Source organism: Lepisosteus platostomus, unplaced genomic scaffold (genome assembly GCF_059453375.1).
Source record: "Lepisosteus platostomus isolate fLepPlt1 unplaced genomic scaffold, fLepPlt1.hap1 Scaffold_30_H1, whole genome shotgun sequence".
In the NCBI taxonomy this organism is placed as follows: Eukaryota; Metazoa; Chordata; class Actinopteri; order Semionotiformes; family Lepisosteidae; genus Lepisosteus; species Lepisosteus platostomus.
Genome location: NW_028291658.1, coordinates 1,465,316 through 1,483,992, shown reverse-complemented (window position 1 = coordinate 1,483,992; position 18,677 = coordinate 1,465,316). Strand labels below are relative to the sequence as shown.

Below are 18,677 nucleotides of genomic sequence, written 5' to 3'. Positions count from 1 at the left end.
GTGTACTAACTGATGGTTTGAGAAAGTGGTGGAAGGGTCCGTTTATATATCGGAAAAGTGTAAGTTGAAGGAAAAGAAGGAGAAAAATATGGGAAAAGCTGAGTTTGTCAGAGGGAGTCTGGGGCGAAGACGCCTGTAAAATAAGCATATGCGTATTGATTGGCAAAAGCACAAGCATGTAGCTCCCACCCTGGTGCACGGCCGGCACCAGTGGTGGCAGATACATGAGAAAAAAAAGAAATTGGGATGTGACTTCTTAAGTGTGTTTACGGGGAAAACAAAAACCCGGAAGAAAAGATACTTTACTCGCTACGAAAGAGTATAAACAAAAGCGAAAAGAGGCAGTGCAGGAGAATCAGAAACTAAAAGAAGAATTAGTTCCTGGTCGCACTGCACTAGTTAATGTGTTATATCCTGCTCTCCCATAGGGGAACAGACAGGCAGGAAATGAAAATAATTGGGATCAATTCCCACAGTGACCATATGGAGACGGGGGGTCTGGGTGGGATGACACCTGGTACGAGTGTGATAGAGACAGAACAGGAACTCCCTTCTTAAACAGAGGGTGCCTGCAGACCTGTACTCTCACCCTAAGTGGGAGAGGGCCTGATGTAGCGGGGGCTGGCGCTGTTGATGACAGCGTCACTCTAAGTGTCTCGCACCCCATCGAGGGGGTCCGTACTCGCACCTACCTTCCCTGATTCCCCCATACGATCAAATCCAAAACCGGAAGATATTGACTGGTGGGCTAAAGTACCGCACCCAAAATTAGGAATGCAGCGAACCTGGAGTGCACTTCAGGAATTAAAAGGATTCATGTAGAAGTAAAACAAGAATACAGCACATTGTAGTACGAAGAGAAAAATATATTCTCGATGTGTATGTGTGTTTTATGAATTTGTGTGCCGGCATGTATGTGTGTAACTGTGAGTTTTTGTATACTAAATGACGGTGTGAGTGTGTTTAGCCAGCGGGACTGGCTAGAGACGTAACTAAAGAGACTTGATGAAAATCAACTTAAGGAGATTGGAAAATATAAGAGCGTCTGAAACGTATAAGTACAGTACAGGTGGACGTAAAAGTAGTTAGATAAACAGTGTTTGTATTTTTATACAATTAGTTGCAATAGTGAAAACAATTTGGGTTTATTCGAATGTCTCAGACATGCTGAAACGCTGTAGGTTTAGAATCGAGACTGGGGAGAATAACGTCTTGTGAGAAGATCTGTTTACCTAACGATTAGATCCTGTAAATCCCTTGTAGCCTACCTAAGTCTGTCCCAGTCCAGTGGATTAAAATGTACTGTTAATGGAGTGTTGGTTTCTCTGTTAGGGGATACTGGAGCACTACTGTCATGCTTGTTTCACTCCTCTGTTCAACAGTGTGCTATAGAGTAATGTATATGGGGAGATGGCAGGAGGCCACAGGAGTATTGGGGCACCAAGTTTTACTTGCTGAGTACCAGATTTTAATGGGTGGTTTTATCCCAGATCTATTGGGTTGGAATATTATGCATTACAAAGAATGACTATCCAGAACAGGGTATCACGTGGCTTCAACTGACTGTGATCACTCAGTATGTTGATGGTATTCTGAGTGCTTCCCCTGACGAGGAAACCCACAAGTCTGAGTTGCTTCAGCTTTAGAGTGTCTAATATTAAGCAGTTATGATAAGGCCCTTTTGTGTCGAGCATTGTGTGATTTTAACAGGGCCAGGGTGCAATATTTTTACGGGGTGAGCACAACTTTTAACAGATCTGCTTAAGGGGGGAGTGCAGTACAAGGACAAGATTGCCTTGGTACCAGCAGCAAAAGCCGCCTGTAATAATTTGAAACAAGCTCTCTTACAGGTGCTGAGACTGGGGTTTCCTCAGATGGATCAACCATTCTTTGTATGTAAGTGTGGACAAAGGGTTCTGGGCAGCTGTGCTGACGCAGGAGCATGGAGGTAGGCACTATTATACCATTCGATACTGTAGCCAAAGGGTGGGGGACGGTGAAAATTGAAGAAAATGTAATACTGTTTACTGATGGGTCCTCTCTGATGCATGAGGGAGAACAGAGAACAGGCTGAGCCGTTACAACAGAATTCGAGGTGCTAACAATCGGAAAATGCCCCTCCACTGCCTCAGCACAGCAAGCCAGTTAAGAGCACTGATGGAAGATTGTAAAAAGAAAGATGTTAAAAGGTTACTGTATATGTATATAATGTATGTATTTGTTGCATGTAGGCCACAATTCTGGATGGCTATGGAGAAATAAGGTTCTCTCACAACGGCAGGGACTCCAGTTAAGAATACTGGGATTGTCTCTGAACTGATTTGTAGTTTTACAGCTGCCGACAGAAGCAGCTTGAGTAAGGTGTCAATAACACAATAAATAAAGAATTCCAGTAACTCAAGGTAACAACCATGCAGATGCAGATGCCAGACGAGCGGCACTGGGAGGGCGGGAGTCTGAGACCCCTGTGAAACCTCTACTGGGGAAAAGGGAGAATTCAGGTTGAGGCCTTTAATAGATGTTTAATAGTGGTTAGAACAAATGTGTAAAGAATGTGGGGTTGTATGATGATGTGATGTGGGCTGGCACATACCCAAGTGTATGATAAAGATGATCCCGTGGTACGGACTGCCCTGCCCCTTGGATACTGATCTAGGGGCAGACTACACTGGGAAGGTGTGCCAGGCTGTAATTGCCTCACTAGGGGTAAGTTGGAAGTCACATTGCCCCCATCACCCACAGTCTGAAAGACCAACTAAGGAAATATCAACTGAAAGGACACCGTGGGTAGATGCTCTACCTGCAGTCCTGTGCGGTTTGCGGGCTGGAGCAAATGGAACTGTGAGACTGAGCCCATTTGAGATCATCACGGGCAGCCAAAGAAACTCCCTGGAGGCCAAGTTTGGCTAACGCACTGATGAATTAACTAACTCTCTATTAAAGTATTGTAGGTTTGTTAACTGAAGCGGTGCACAGGGCTTGTGAACAGGTGCCGGACGCTTGGGGACCTCCAGCAGAGGGGAGACACGACCGGATACCTGGCGAGTGGGTGTAGGTGAAGAAGAGATACCCTGCCAGACGTTGCAATCCTGCTGGGAGGGACCATATCAAGTGCCACTAACTACTGATTGTGCCATCTGAGTGACAGGATGAGATCGCTGGATCCGCGCATCGCACTTTCACCGACCCACGGCACCAGAGACTGAGTGAACAGAAAGAAGGATGTTGTTACCGTTTCTGTGTCTGATGCTTCCTAAGACCAACAGTGTGCTTGTTAGGCCTGAGGAGCATTACTGGGGATATGGTATCAATACATTCCAGATGTTGGCATATCTATTCAGCCAAAAAATTATAATCGGAGTTGGGTCAATATTGCTGTTCCAAGATCCTGACGATAGATCTCCACATGGCTGAGGTCTGTGTTTGGGTCCTGGGGTAGGACTTTATGTATTTGTAGGATTAGGATTGTTTTATGTGTAAAATTGTAACTATCACTTGTACAAAAACATCAATAACACCTTGTTGTAACCGTGGAACGCACAATGTCATGGTAATGCATGCCTGTACATCTAAAAAGGAAAGATCTGCCCTGACATTGTATTTGTAAAAATAGACAGTCCTGATGTATGCCATATTTTATAAGGGGGGAATGAAGTAAGAGACAAGATGTTAAAAGGGTTAATAACTTAAGTCAGTTCTGCCTGAATATTAGACTTCTAAGCAACAGGGGTTTATGGCAGGAAAGGGGGTTAACTGATAAGGATTCCAGATGCGAGCAAGGAACCCCCTGGGGGTATAATCTTAAACTGACCATTTAGCAAGGGCCTCTTAACTGGCCAAATACCATGACCCCCCCCCCCCCCCCCCTTACAATAACATCGAATGACATCTGAAGCAGCAAGCAAGGACTATATAACCTAAAAGTTTGTACCGGCACATCGAACAATACTTCGGTTTTGTTGTTTCTTGCGGGAAACAAGACTTTGGCTTTATTGTTCCTTGCATGCAATAAACTCATCTGTTTTACTTCATCTCGGGATCAAGAACCTTATTCCTTCTGTTACAACAGGGCTTTCTCACGCAGTTTCATGGTTCTTGTAAAAGCTCTTTACACGCTTGTAAAAGCTTTTACACGCGTTAACCACGGCCGGTGAGTTCAAGGTTGGTCAAAGCTGAAAGCTCAAAGCTGAAATAAATGTATAAAATTTGGCTTGCATCATAGCAGTTGAGCAATAAAGTCTGTCCTAATTAAAGAGTACCCAAAGTTTGAAAGTACAACATAGAATAAGAATAAGAGAAATGGCAAAACGATTTTGTGTCATCTTCCCCATTCACACTATTTTATGTGCCATTTTTTTGCTTATTCACATACTATTTTAATCAAAATAATATTAAGAAAGATCTGTATGTATTCAGATAGTATTATTATTGTTCATACTTACTCGTCAAAAGAGGATTGCTGAGATATTTGCGGATATACTTCTACGTTTGAAAAATGTGTCCAAAATGGTGACCAACGAATACTAGCAATGCATTGTGGTATATAACCGGAAAATATGCTGGGTTCGATATTTTCTCAACGTATGCGTTTATTAATGTTGTCGATATTATGGTTGAAATTTAACATTGATAATACATCGCGGTTATGTGCCCCCTGCTATGAGCTGATGTGCAATTTTAACGCATGCAGTTAGTAAGGATCGGTCACTGTTGTATGGTATTATATATAATGACATTATGGAATAGGATGGGGACAGGCCTGGCATCACGGGGGGAGGGGGGAATGTCGCCCCTTCAGTTTTGGGCAAAAAGTTTTACTTAACTTAATTTGCGCCCTAAAAAAATAGTTGTACTTTGTCAATGGTCAGACAACACTAAATGACACGAACAGTCACTCAGTCTGTTTGATGGGCAGGAGGGCTATCCGTCCAGGAACTGCACATATTATTGAGTGTCAACATTACGATCCTGTTTGCTCAGGTGGACCGATTCCTTGCAGTAGTTTATCATTATACTTAAAATCGTTATATAACTAGGACTAGTTATAGCAGTCTGTGCTTTCTGTTGGTTTTACAACATTTTTTTCTTAACGATTCAGAACGTCCATGTAGCTGCAAAAATGAACGCTTATGGTACTTTTCGCTCCAGGCAATACAAACCGTGAGAGTGACGAAAAATGTGAAACTGAACTTCATCGCAAATACCAGATTGCTAGTCGTTATCTTCTATCATGAAGCACTAATCAATGGCATAGCTGCGAGATTTCATTTGGGTAGCTGCACCGTACAGCTCCGTTTCAACCGAAATATCACTCCCCCCTCAGAATTTCAGACGCCCCCCTACAGATTTTTCCTCGGGCACCGCACACTGATGGGGGACGGGGTGTCCAGGAAATGGTATCAACTTTTGTCAAGAAAATAAAAATAGAAACTCTATAGGCACTCAAACATTTTACTGTTTTTTTTCAGGCAGGTGGCAAGACCCCCTCAGCAAAACCCTTGTATGCCAAGCTGTGGGCATTGATTCGTCGAATATACGTATATTTACGGCGAAATTACGGCTATACGTATATATACGTCGCCTCGACGTATAATCAACGTCGAATTGCAACCGTAAAATCGACGACATGAATAAACGCATATATAACGTCGAAAACACATCTAACACAGTGCCTGAGGCTTTTTACTGTATGTATCGTGTGCCGCAACTAGGAGTATACGGCACACTGCACAGTGTACGAAGTAAATTATTTTCGCAGTAATTAATTTATTATATTTACTATATTTATTATACACATGTAAATTAATTGCTGCGAAAATAATTTACTTCGTACACTGTGCAGAGTGCCGTATACTCCTAGTTGCGGCACACACGATACATACAGTAAAAAGCCTCAGGCACTGTGTTAGATGTGTTTTCGACGTTATATATGCGTTTGTTAATGTCGTCAATTTTACGGTTGCAATTCGACGTTGATTATACGTCGAGGCGACGTATATATACGTACAGCCGTAATTTCGCCGTAAATATACGTATATTCGACGAATCAATGCCCACTGGGAACAAGCTCGCTTCTTTCTACCATGATGTCACCATGACCAAATCTGTCTTTAAACACCTTGCTCAGTCTCTAACGAGACTGTCAAAAATAGCTTTCGCTGATTGTATTGCAAACCGGCGGAAGCGGGGTATTGGGAAAAGTTTTCAACTAGCAATAATCCCGCCTCGGCTAAACCTCACAGGCTACGATACTGCCACTGCGCAAAGCTGACGGTTGCCAGGCAACCACGGGGATCCTATGGAAATCGTTATCAATCGTCTCATGGCATGTCGTTGCTGTAACGCTTCATATTTGTCGTCTTCTTCTAGCTTGAGGTTTTGAAGAATTTCATGACAGACAAGGGCTCCGTTGGGAACAAAGAAACCCGTTGATTCTTTTCAGCAGCAGAAATACAACCCTTTAAATACAAGATGACAGAACAATGACGAAGGGCATGCCGGGAGGAACTCATGCACTACAGAGGAAAGGGGGTGGGCACGTACAGTTCACATTCAAGCCACAAGTACTCTTCTCGGATGTTGCACAAACAAATCCTAACGTCTTGAAAGCATTGCGGCATGTTTGTGTCCCACTTCCCGTGGCTGCAGGATGACTGACACGAACGGACAAACACAATCTGTGGCGTTTAGCGTGACATAGTCTTGCAGGCATCGTGCTGTCTCACTGCAATACTATACCGCTGGAGGAAACAGTCCATCTGGCCATGAAACTCATTTGAACGTCTAGCTACAGCAACTAACAATATCATGATTTATTCAGGATGTGTGGAATCAGCACGTCCCGGAGACAGCTTCCGAAATCTTGAGCATTCTCTGGTGGTAGGGGCGTTCAAGATGGCGCTCAGGTGGGAGGTAAAGTTTAGTGGTTGAGGATTTTTTTTGAGTTTTTCATGACCTGAATGTTAATTTTTGCTTTTTTTGACTACAGAAAAATAAGGACTTAACACTACTTGTTTAAACTTCAGTTATAATTGAAAGAAAAAAAAACGATTTTTTTTAGGTTTAAGAATTTCGATATGAGTAACACTGGGAAAAGAAAAGAGAGTGCTGGGTCTTCGAAGGAGAACTCTAAGATACCTCACTCGTATATGTATAGCACTACAAGAAAATTGATGGCAACTAAAGGGAAAAGTGAAGCAGCTGGAGGGGACGTGGAAAGAGTGCTGGAGATGCGCTCGTACGCGAGCGCTCGCAGCCCAAGTGAGACTCAGCTGCCAGAGGAAGAGCCGGAGTCCCTGCCCAGCACACCTGTGAAAACCCCAGCAGCCAAGAGAGGAAGGGGCGACCTGACGCTGGAGGAGCTCCAGACCAACATCTTCAACATGATGGCACAGAGCATGGGTGAGCTGAAGGAAATGACTTGATCTAATACAGTCGCAATCGAAAGTCTTAAAAAGTCCATGGACTGTGTGTTTAAAGAGGTTGAAGACTTAAAGAGTGAAGTAAAAGTTCTTAAACAAGTAAATACCAAACAAGAAAAGCATATTAAAGAACTTGAATTGAAAGTGAACGATGTAGATAGATACCGTTGATGATGGAATTTAAAATTATTTGGAGTTAAAGAGGAACGTGATAAGGACCTTGTTGCAACAGTGAAGGGTATCTGTAAAAGGACCCTGCCGGACCAGGAGGACGTAATATCGGCCATTGACTTTGTTCACAAGCTCGGGAGAGCGAACATGTCTGGGCAAGTGCTCCCCAGATCGATTATAATACAGTTCACCAAGAGGACGGCGAGGGACATGCTGTGGCGAGCGGCGAGGGGGAATGAGTATTTGAATGGGAACAAACTGAGGTTTGCAGAGGACCTGTCTGCTGCGGACAGGAGTACCAGGAACCAGCTGTGGCCCCAGGTTGAAGCTGCCAGAAGAGAGGGGAGGAGAGCCTACTTTGTGGGAGCGAGGGCCTTTGTGGACGGGAAGGAGATTTGCTCCCAGTGACTGCTCAGTGAATGATTATGTTTGGTTTTATTTGTTATACCAGTATATACTAGTGTTTCTTTAGTGTTAGTTTGGAATGGTGTAGTTAAGTGTTAAGGACTGTTATAGTTCTGGTTCTTTGAAAAACTCAATAGTTTAGACAGTCTTAGAGTTAGTTATTTGCTTTTGTGTATGTCTTTTTCATGAATGCCAGAGGTACTCGAAATGTTGTTAAAAGAAAAACTGTGTGCTGAGTTTTATTTTTTACAGGAAACGCATGCATGTTGAAACTAAAGTTTATAAATAATTGAGAAATATTAAAGCAAGGAAAATATGATACGTGTAAAATATACAATTTGATCACATAATTACTTAATTACCTCTGGTAGTTAAATGCTTTTTTCTGCTGCGTTTTTTTTTCTCTTGTACATGACTCTGATCCTCTTGTTGTATTTGTATTTGTAAATTCTATGTTTAATAAAATTTTTTTAAAAAAAAGCATTCTCTGGTGGTGTCCTGCAGACTTCCTGTGGGCATGCGTTGGTGGTATAGTGGTGAGCATAGCTGCCTTCCAAGCAGTTGACCCGGGTTCGATTCCCGGCTAACGCAGTGGTGAATGTTTTCAAATGCTATCATGAGCCTTGGATTGTGACTAGCAAAGCGAAGCCTTTTGAAAGAGCTAAAGCACTGAAAAACGGAATTGAGGGAGAATCTTACAGGGGATTCTGAGTGGTGTCTGCATACACGCAGTCCGATATGGGTGCTGAAAGCTTGAGCTACTCTCAATGTCATGCTGGCTTTCCCCGGAGTAAATCTGTTACATTGAAAGAATGCTTCTCGCAGGTTCAAAAAGGGACCCTTGTTAATTGGAGAAATCAATGATTTCAAATGAATTCTGTATGCGTTAAAAGACAGCTATACACAGAAAACATGCAGGACACTGCTCATGAGTGTGGAGTTCAGCCGAAACACAGTGTGTTTTTTCAAGCCATCTGACAAAGCCCGCCCACTGAAAACTGCAGCAGATCGTGTAAAGACGTTCAACTTTGTAACTACTGCACGCACAGGAAGCAGAATAAATTCCTCTTTTCAAACTGTCAAAGGTTTGCTTTACGAACGCCGCAGGACATCGCACAATCTCTTTTGAACAGGGACAAACGATTTCTTATGGGGCGCAGTAAGTACTGTTACTGTCACTGCTCGATACCGACGTTGGCCTACTATACCATGTTCAGCCACCGCTAGAAAATGTACGGCTCTAGCACCGGAGCAAGCAACAGGAGGGCCGACGTCAAACAGGCACACGTGTCAGACATGGAGAGCAATGAGAATGGGATTCAAACCCATGCCTGCAGAGCACAATGGATTAGCAGTCCATCACCTTAACCACTCAGCCACCTTGTCGACGAAACTGGGCTGTCCGGACATGGGTTGGCGCGCTCCAGATGATCTTTTTCTTTTTTTTCCCTCATACTCGAGGGTCATTTTCCTGTTCCACATGTGATTTCAACATTTTCCTTGGGAGATGTCAAGCCAGCAAGCCACTGCTGTGGTTCAGTGGCCAGTGTGGAGTTCAGTGGCCCTGTTGTACACAGAAAGCACATTGAGCTCCTTGGACATGAAAAGTTCCAGATAAGAGCCATTTGTCATCCTTTCTCTTGGTGTCGATGTTGCTATTGTATGTAAAGGTGGCAACTTGCTCAGCAAGCAGGCGGAGCACACACCGAATGCAGATGTGTCTGAGTGGTGTGTCCAAGTGGCTGCAAAAGGACGGCACTCCTGGGGCGCCGTGGCTTAGTTGGTTAAAGCGCCTGCCTAGTAAACAGAAGATCCTGGGTTCGAATCCCAGCGGTGCCTTCTTTGTTGTGTCTTCTCGAACAGAACTGGTCCTTACAGACAACCGCCTACGGCTAGACTTAATTAAATGCAAGTATTCATTTCCTGTCTTTAACGCGACTTGTTTTTCTTAAAATGGATGCAACTTGCAAAACATGAAATACAAGCCTTGCTAATCAGCGCTAGCGGCTGGCAAAAAAAAAAGAAGTCAGCAATGTTTTTTTCTTTAACCTTAACCCTGCTAATGGAGAAGAGTTAAACGACCAAGTCTATGCAGCTTAAACGATGCGCAAGTCGGGTTCTTAGCTGAAAGGGTGGTAAATCACACTCACCCCAGTCCTTAATCTTTTAAAGAGGATACAAAATTGAACCTAGTCGCCACATCACATACATCCTGTTCAATGATAAAAAGGTAACATCTATCCTCGCTCCAGAGTAAATCTCACGTTGAGGGCATCTTTTTTTTCACTTTACCGTGAGTCGGGCTCGGCTGCACAGAGGAGAGAGCAGACCAATGAGGTCACAGGGACAGGGGAGTCACACGCTGGCGGTTTGAATACGCGGAAGATCACTGAGGGATCCACAGTATGTGGACCCTCCGTTCGCCATCAGTCCGCGCTCCGGACTCTGAATCCTGCCATCCGAGTTAAGATCTCAGCGGAACCTGAGGTGCAGTTCCTTCTTAAAACGTAATCTGGTGAGCATTTCTAGAATCGCACTTGTATAGATGCAGCCTTTAATGTGTTGCTAGGTTAAAATTGATGACTTCTTGTATTTCAGTAGGCAACTGCCCTCTTGATTTTGGATTTAATCTCTTTATTACAGGGGCGCTTTTATGAAGACAGAGTCATGTTCAGGTACTTTGTTTGATGGAGGAAGCTTATTTCGGACTCTGTGATCTGCTCACCTGGAAAGGTCTGCTGTACTACTACAAGAGAGAAGTAGAGTCTGGAAGAAGGGACAATTTTATGATGCTTTGGAAGATAATGTTTTTTTTTTCTTATACTGAAAATGAAAAGTAGTTGTTTCTATATGGACTCAGTCTTTGGAATTTGTATATTTATATATTTCAGTGAACCCTCAGCCATTCCTTCTGTATTGTAATTCAATTTCTCTTTTAAAATTCCTTCCCCACTTCTAGGACCTGCAGTTGCTGAACTCCACAATGGCTTCTATTGGAAAGTCTGTGACTGAGACCATGTAAGTGTTCACTTTTTTATGAAACCATTATTTATTTTGGAGCAATGAGCAATTCTTATATAAATGCAATAAAATCATTATGCTCAAACTATGAGAGAGAATTTTAAGGATAATTTAAGAAATCAGTCTTAGCTTGTTTCTATACACAGATGGTATTATTTATTTTCAAAGGAAACCCGCGAGGATTCCCCTGGTGTGCAAGATGTGCCTGAATACTTTTGATCAGCTTCCTGCTCACTTCAAGAGAGCGTGTATGAAGCATGCCACGGCAGAAGAGATCGGGATGGCCTCTCAACAGACGACGGAGGACATGATGAATCACCTGAAGAACGGGGTCATTGTGGATTACCACAGAATAGAGATCAAAGGACACTTTGTGGGCTTGAAATACAAAGAAAATCTTGTTCTATGGTACAAGATAAATACAAAACTTAAGCTTTTATTTTAATTAGATTTATTTATAAAGCATAAGCAATCATTTATTACATTAATATATGTGAAAATAACATTTTAGTATCATACATTTAGTATATTTAGTTCCTAATGCTGAAAGAAATGATCATAGAACATGACATCTAACCTTACCTGCGGTGTTTTTAATCCCTATTGCTCAATGCACGGTGAAAGCATTGCATACATCTGTCTGACAATGAGGAATGGGCCCCTGAGACAGTCATTTGCCTGTTTCACAAATGATCGTATTTTACTAGAGATTCTGTTTGGGATTCAGATGTGCATTCTGACAGCAATCCCTTTCAATAAATGATACGTTCTGGATGAGGTCAAAGGTGTTGGAACACTGTATTTAGGATGTGTTTGCAGTGATTGTGTGTCTTCTGCTTCAACGCAGTGATATATAGACGTGCTCCTGTAATTTATTGGTACAAGCCCAGGGCAGTGAGCAGTCTGAGGATTTATTTCCAGACGGCATAGAGCAGTGAAGCAGTGAAGTAGTGCAACACACTGGATCATTATATTGTTAGAATCTATTCTACTTAAATTATTACATTATACACAATTTGAGTTCATTTTAAAAAGTAAAAGGTAATGAAAGGAATGCATTTTCGTAAGAAAGATAATACCGATATGCATGTGATAATCTTCCTTATATCATGTAGTGCGTCATTTGGACACTTTGTGGGATTGAAATACAAAGAAAACCATGTTATATGGTACAAGATAAATACAAAACTTAAGCTTTTATTTTAATTAGATTTGTTTATAAAGCATAAGCAATCATTTATTACATCGCTTCTTGAATTAAATCTTTTGACAAGAGGTAAGACTTCTATTTTACATTTAAACCCATGTTTAGCTGTATTTTTTAGATTTAACTGAACCAATTTCTTTGTGTGATAATGTCCTTGAATTCTGACAACATCACACTAAATTACATGATATAAAACAGCTAATGTTTCTAGAGATAAAGTTTCTGGGATGCTTCTAATTACTTTTTATTACCAGGGACAGTTTAATTCACCTTGTACAGTACTGAAAGACCAAGATGCTTTTTTCTAAAGTTATTTAACATTTTATAGAACTTTGTCTACTATGGCAACATGATGAGCTTGGTGAAACTTGGAAAAATACTGCTTGGACACTTATCTTAAGATAAAGATAGGATAAAGGTTTATCTTTTGCACCTACCTGACCCCCAGGGAAGGCCAATGCTTTCTAAGTTGATGGTTCCCTACAGTAGACTGTACCTTATCTTCAAAGGTAATGTATATTGACCCAAATCAGTTTTGGACTCCAATCTACTGACGAAATGGAGCCTATCCTTTTTTCAGGATTTTAGCATCATACGTTTGGTATATTTAGTCCCTAATGATGAAAGAAATGATCATAGAACATTTGGACACTTTGTGGGCTTGAAATACAAAGAAAATCATGTTCTATGGTACAAGATAAATACAAAACTTAAGCTTTTATTTTAATTAGATTTATTTATAAAGCATAAGCAATCATTTATTACATTAATATATGTGTGTAGCGGCGAGGCTTATTAATAAGGCAGAATTAAGTGTTCTGAGCCTTTCCAAATGAGGCCCCATTTCTCTGTTCATCTCTGTGGTGCAGCCACAGAGAGACTATTCATGCAGGGTGATTTAAGGTCCTAGGACAGCTCCCAAAGGGGGATGCACTTAGCTAAGCCTTTCTATCATGATCAATGGTCATCCATTGGCGCCTATCTGTCTAGGGAGTGCCAGTTGGACATCTGGACTGCATTACTAAGTGTCAGGACTAAGTGACTCATATCTCACCTTGATCAATCAATCAGGGACTGGTAGGGCCGAGTAACCCACGTGGGACTCTGATGCCCATGGAACTTTCAGCCAATCAATGAGCTGAAGTTCCTCCAGGTAAAAACAGGCAACACAGAGAGCCTGTGAGATTCAGTAAGATTCAGAAGGGAGGATTCAGAGGATTCTGTGGACAATTCTAAAGGGAATTCAAAGGAGAATTCCAGGGCAGGACGGCCCAGGAGCAGAAGGCTCCCAAGGGCAGGACATTCTCGCAGCGCGCCTCCTGACCATCCTGAGACTCAGCCCGGACAACCACGGAACGGCCAGTGTGTCCGAGTGCCAGAACTTTCCTTTGTTCTAAGAGTCTAGAGCGGAGGTTGCCAGAGAATAACCAGAGGATCCACCCGAGGTTAGCACCAGCAGCAGGCCTCGTGAACAGGTCGGAACTGTGGACAGCTGAATCACTATTCAGAACTAGCTCTTCATCAGAAACGAACCGGTCCTCTTCCTGACTTGCTCGGACCCACAGTCATCTTTTCTCCTGTGCACAAACTTTGCTAGTTAAAGCCAACACTAACTAGCCGGTCAGTGAGCATCAGCAGCGCAGCGTCGCAAGCCGCACAGCACAGCCTGGCACGGAGCCAGAGAGCGCGGATTGGACAGCAACAGCCTGCAACTGTTTCTTTGTACCCGCAGGAAGATCTGAATCCCCAAAGATTGGATGAGTATTCAACTTCAATGCATTACAGCTCGAGAATTCAATTGTTATCCCAACCAGTTGATATCAATTTAATTCCTAAGAGTTATGTACTTGTTTGAGTATCTAATGTAGAAGTTATAACCAAGTTCATTAACGAAACGGTCTTAATGAATGATATACTGAACGTATGTCCTCTTGATATGTGTAACACTTCGTAACTGACTGAATATATATCTTTTGTATTCTGATAACCCTCTTGATAAGATCTGTTAGGTTTACATGCATATTTTATGTATTAATAAATGTATCCTCGTGTATTAGTACCTGTGTGTGCGCGTTGTTTGAGTTATGTCGCATGGTTTGATTCTAAAGCCATCAAAAGAATCAACTTTGTGATTTACTGCTACAATTAATAATTGTCTCAGTAAATGCCCAAACCCTACAGAACTGGTGCCTTCAGAGAGCCACTACATTTAATTTTGCTATGGCAACATTACATATTTGGCGTCCCTGAGCCGGTTTTCTTACATTATTTGGCGTCCCTGGGTGGGCGTGGCAAGACTGAAATGAGTCAACCAAGCGGAATAATTCAATATAAAACGCCGCGGGTTTCATACACAACAATACGGTGTGCTGAAAGCCGAAAGAAAAAAAAGTTCCCCTTGCTCTTTAAGCAGTGCTTGATTGTTTTGTGATCTTTTGCGATCTACCGGGTTGATTGCATACTTGATCTTGTGGTTTTCATGGTAAAACTGTGATTTCGTACTTAAAAGTAATACTCTTTAAGTTTAACGATGGTTGCTAAAAGGTCTGAATTCGAGTCGCTATTAAGCACTCTCTCTAGCAGCGACAGGTCTGACCACGATCTCTTCCATATCTCCGTCAGCGGAGAAGCTAGAAGGATAAATCTCCATTCTCTGAGAGAGCTAGCGAAGGACATAGAGAGATTTGACCCCGCAGTGTCAAAGAATAATATCGAGAGTTATATTCAGGACCTCAGGTATACCCTGCAGTATCTGCCAAACGCCACAGAACAGGAGAAAGTGTTTCTGGTCAGGAAAACTACCAGCAGAGCTGTACATGAGTGGATGGCTAGGCAGATGAAAGAAATCTGTAATGATTTTGAGCAGCTTTGTCAAGCACTTATCGAAGAATACAGTGCGTTTATTGACCCGACTGCTGCGATAGCCGCCGCTCTTAACATTAAGCACAAGAGAGCAGAGTCCCCTCGCGAATATTACGAGAGACTTAGACGAACTTATTTTGCAGGGCGAAATGATGAGGGTTGCGAAGAGAACACACATTTCAAGGGTTTATTCATTGCGAATCTCCACCCGTCAGTCAGAAAGATGATCTTAATGCATACAGATGCACAGACCATGAAAATGACTGATATTAAGAGATTCGTGCAGAAAGCCTGGGAGTATGATGTCCAAAGTCGCTCTGAGCAAAAAGCTGTTAAAGTGACTGTGTTTGCCGTCAGAGCCAGCAGGGTTAATTCCCCCCTGCTCGAAGGAGCACAGGCTCCTGAGCTGGCTAAGCCCCGTTCCAAAGCATGCACACAGGACCACACCCAGCGTCCTAAGTGCCATGAGAACACCGGGGGAGGGAAAGGGCTAGATAAAGCTGAACAAAAGGATTCAGTAGCCACCCGCCTGGCCAGGCTTGAACAAGCTTTATTAGGACAGGGACAACCGCTCCCCAAGGCTGCCGGAAGCGTGAATGAGCTGATACTCTCCACTGGAGGAGGCGGAGACCCGCCCCCTCTCCCTCCCTCAGTCTATCTGATTGAGCAGAAGGGTTCCTGCCTGGATGAATTCAGCCACTCCCAAGTGAGTGCTGACTCCACCCCTGAAGTCACAGAGCAGGCAGTAAAACACAGAGGAAAAGCAAGAAGCTTTTACCTCAAGGCTGCCATGGGAGATGTCTTACACTGTGAGACACTGATTGACACTGAGGTTGAAAGGTGTTTGATGTCACACGGCAAGCTCAAGCGGGTTGAAAAAGAAAAGGACATGCGACTCAGAGAGGAACCTTTGGTGGATCACCAGAAAGGCAAAGTGTGGAAACAGGTCAAGGCTCCTAAGCCTTCTGTACAGAAGGAAAGGGGGGCCAAGAGGCAGACTGTGCTCACACAGTGCCCACCGAACACAGAAGCCTATGTGGAGATTCCTTCTGTTCCCTCTGGACAAGAAATAAAAATATTTCCTTGTTCCCCGGATATACAGGGAAGTCGTGTCCCGGCCAAGGTCCCAACAGCCTCCATGCCACAGGAGCGGTGCTCCAAGCAGCCGCCTGATCCACCAGGTAAAGCACACACCTTTTACATCCCTAAAGAGGAGCAGATCTCCCCACTTGGCGATGAAAAGGAGCTTTCCCTGTGCACCCTGGCACCCAAGAGGGGTCAGGAACACCACCCTGCAGTGGTGGAAGGGATCCAGATGGCAGGAGAGCAGGTTGGTGATGTAGCCCTCACCCTTAGCCCTGAGAGGTCCTCTATTAGTAAGGATCTGCTTGAGCAGCTGTCACAGGGCCACCGCCAGGTGCCCCTGGTGCAACATTCACAGGTTAGACAGGAGGTCCAGCTGGACGCTGAGACTACTGCGCTGTGGACAAACCTGATCCCAGATGCCGATTCCCTCTGCTGTGACCCAGGGAACCTGCAGTCAGGTAACATTATTTCTCACAACTACCAGGTAGTGAGTGAGACTGACCTGATTGTTCCTGCCTCAACGGCAGGGTTGCCAACACACCCAGTCCCCCAGAAGGGACAGGGAATGAAAGCCGAGCCGGTTTTCTTACAGCTACCAGCTCAGTCTGTCAGTCTGAGTCTGACCAACAGTGGTTCAGCCAGACTGGAGCTGGATGGTCAAGTCACTCGCCTGCCAGTGCAGGACATCGCAAAGAGGGGTGTCAGAATCCCCGCCTGCACTGACATGGGCCTGGTGAGTGATAGTAAGTTCAAAGACAGTGAACTAGCTATCCCAGTGCTGGGGCAGCTCCCTGAACCCCTAGCAAGGGAAGGGGGGAGCGAGCAGGTGTCCTACACCCACGCCCAGCGAACGATTGTAAACATGCCGATAGAGGGATTCCTCAATCAGGAAGTGTGCAGGGTGGACCTGAACAGTGAGAATGGGGTAACAATCCCAGATCACTCAGGTGCTCCAGATGACCACTCAGCCGAGGGTCAGGCATGCTCTACCGCTGCACCACCCACTGCAGGGTTCCTAGAGCACAGGCATGAACAAATCGAAAAAGCAGATGCCCTGGAAAAGGAGGAGCAGCATCAGCAGCTGCGTCAGATCTCCCCATATTTCCAGGATGTTGGTGCCCAAGATGCCACAGGGCATACTGAGAAAGACACCATGTACACGCTGCGCCAGCTTAGAAAGGCGACAGTCACTCAGAAGGAGATGACTGGGATCAGCCACCCGAAAAGACTTTTGGGAGGACTGATTGCTGCCGCCACTGTTGCACGTTTGCTTTTTTCTGGTAGGTTTGTGTGCTACTGGCACTCTCACCCTGACTGCCCCAAGAAGGCAGGGGTCAGAGATGCCGGAGGGTAGTGACAGACTGTATCGACAGCAGCAAAAGTTGGAAAGCTTAGGGAAAACCCTACAGGCAATTTCCTATGCAACAGGGTTAAACCTTATTCCCCAACCAGTGGACATGATTGTTGGTGTTATACAGTGGGTTTATGCTTGTGTGCAACAGGCCAGAATGTTGACACAAGACCTATTAAGGGAGCTTAGTGCCACTGTAGCTAGTCTAACCACGGCACGATTCCCAACCCACTTGATTCCACTCTTCTCAGTAGAGGAGTATGTGACATTAACCCCATCGCTCATAGCTCACCCAGAAGGCAATCCAAGATTGAATTTGGTTCCAAATCTTGAGATGGGTATGGCTACCAAAGCTATCCATTGGCTGTGTCTAAACGATTCACCAATGAAGGGTGTAAAGCTACTAACGAGCAGAGGGAGGTTAATGAACCCCATGAAGAGCAGGTAGGAAGTAAATGGCTGGTCAGCACACCACATTTAACTGACACTATGACTTGTGACAGGCATGATACAGCTACCACAATGCAGCTACCTAATCAAACAGTTTTCCTGCAAGTTCCCGAGGAGGCCATAGTACAGCATGGTAACTTAACACTGTACGGTCTGGAACCAGACAACATAAGACCAAACTTGAGGTCATGGATGCCTTCAGGTGCCTCACTATTGAATTGGATAGAAATCCAAGAAACAGTAAGCCCTGAAGAGGTACAGGTAGTTAGTTTGCTTTAATGGAACAAACCTCCAAACCACCCAAGCAGATACCCAACACAGGTGTTGTGGTTTATCGCGGGGCTGGGAACAGGAACTGTTGTTATTGTAACACTGCTGCTGGGAAGCTGGATCATGACTGACAGTGTACTCTGAATGCTGTACTCTTGCATCAAAATGTAATCTGGGTAGCATGAATGAGTCAAAGGTAGCATGTCAAAAGAAAGGAAGTGATTTCTCCCCAAATATGTACTACAGAGGTATCAGATATTGACAGTGAACTTCCTGATGTGTAATTCCTAGACTTAGATAATGTCTCCTACCGTGTTTATACATACTCCAGATGTTATTCATCCTGTTTGTATCCAACGCTGGTTCCGGTATGAATTCTCGAGGAGTAATGTGGACATTTAAGATTAATGTTCTAATGGCAAGGGACATCACT

The 18,677-nt window shown here is 43.8% G+C and overlaps 3 non-coding genes across 3 annotated transcripts; 2 read left to right on the top strand and 1 right to left on the bottom strand.

Annotated features, from left to right (window-relative positions):
* Positions 1 to 6,127: 6,127 nt before the first annotated feature.
* Positions 6,128 to 6,269, bottom strand: LOC148635175 (U4 spliceosomal RNA). The gene has a single exon (XR_015933455.1). It is a non-coding gene; the product is annotated as a U4 spliceosomal RNA (small nuclear RNA).
* A 2,247-nt stretch (positions 6,270 to 8,516) lies between these two features.
* trnag-ucc (transfer RNA glycine (anticodon UCC)) lies at positions 8,517 to 8,588 on the top strand. Its single transcript has one exon. It is a non-coding gene; the product is annotated as a tRNA-Gly (tRNA).
* A 1,174-nt stretch (positions 8,589 to 9,762) lies between these two features.
* On the top strand, positions 9,763 to 9,836 carry trnat-agu (transfer RNA threonine (anticodon AGU)). The gene has a single exon. It is a non-coding gene; the product is annotated as a tRNA-Thr (tRNA).
* Positions 9,837 to 18,677: the final 8,841 nt, after the last annotated feature.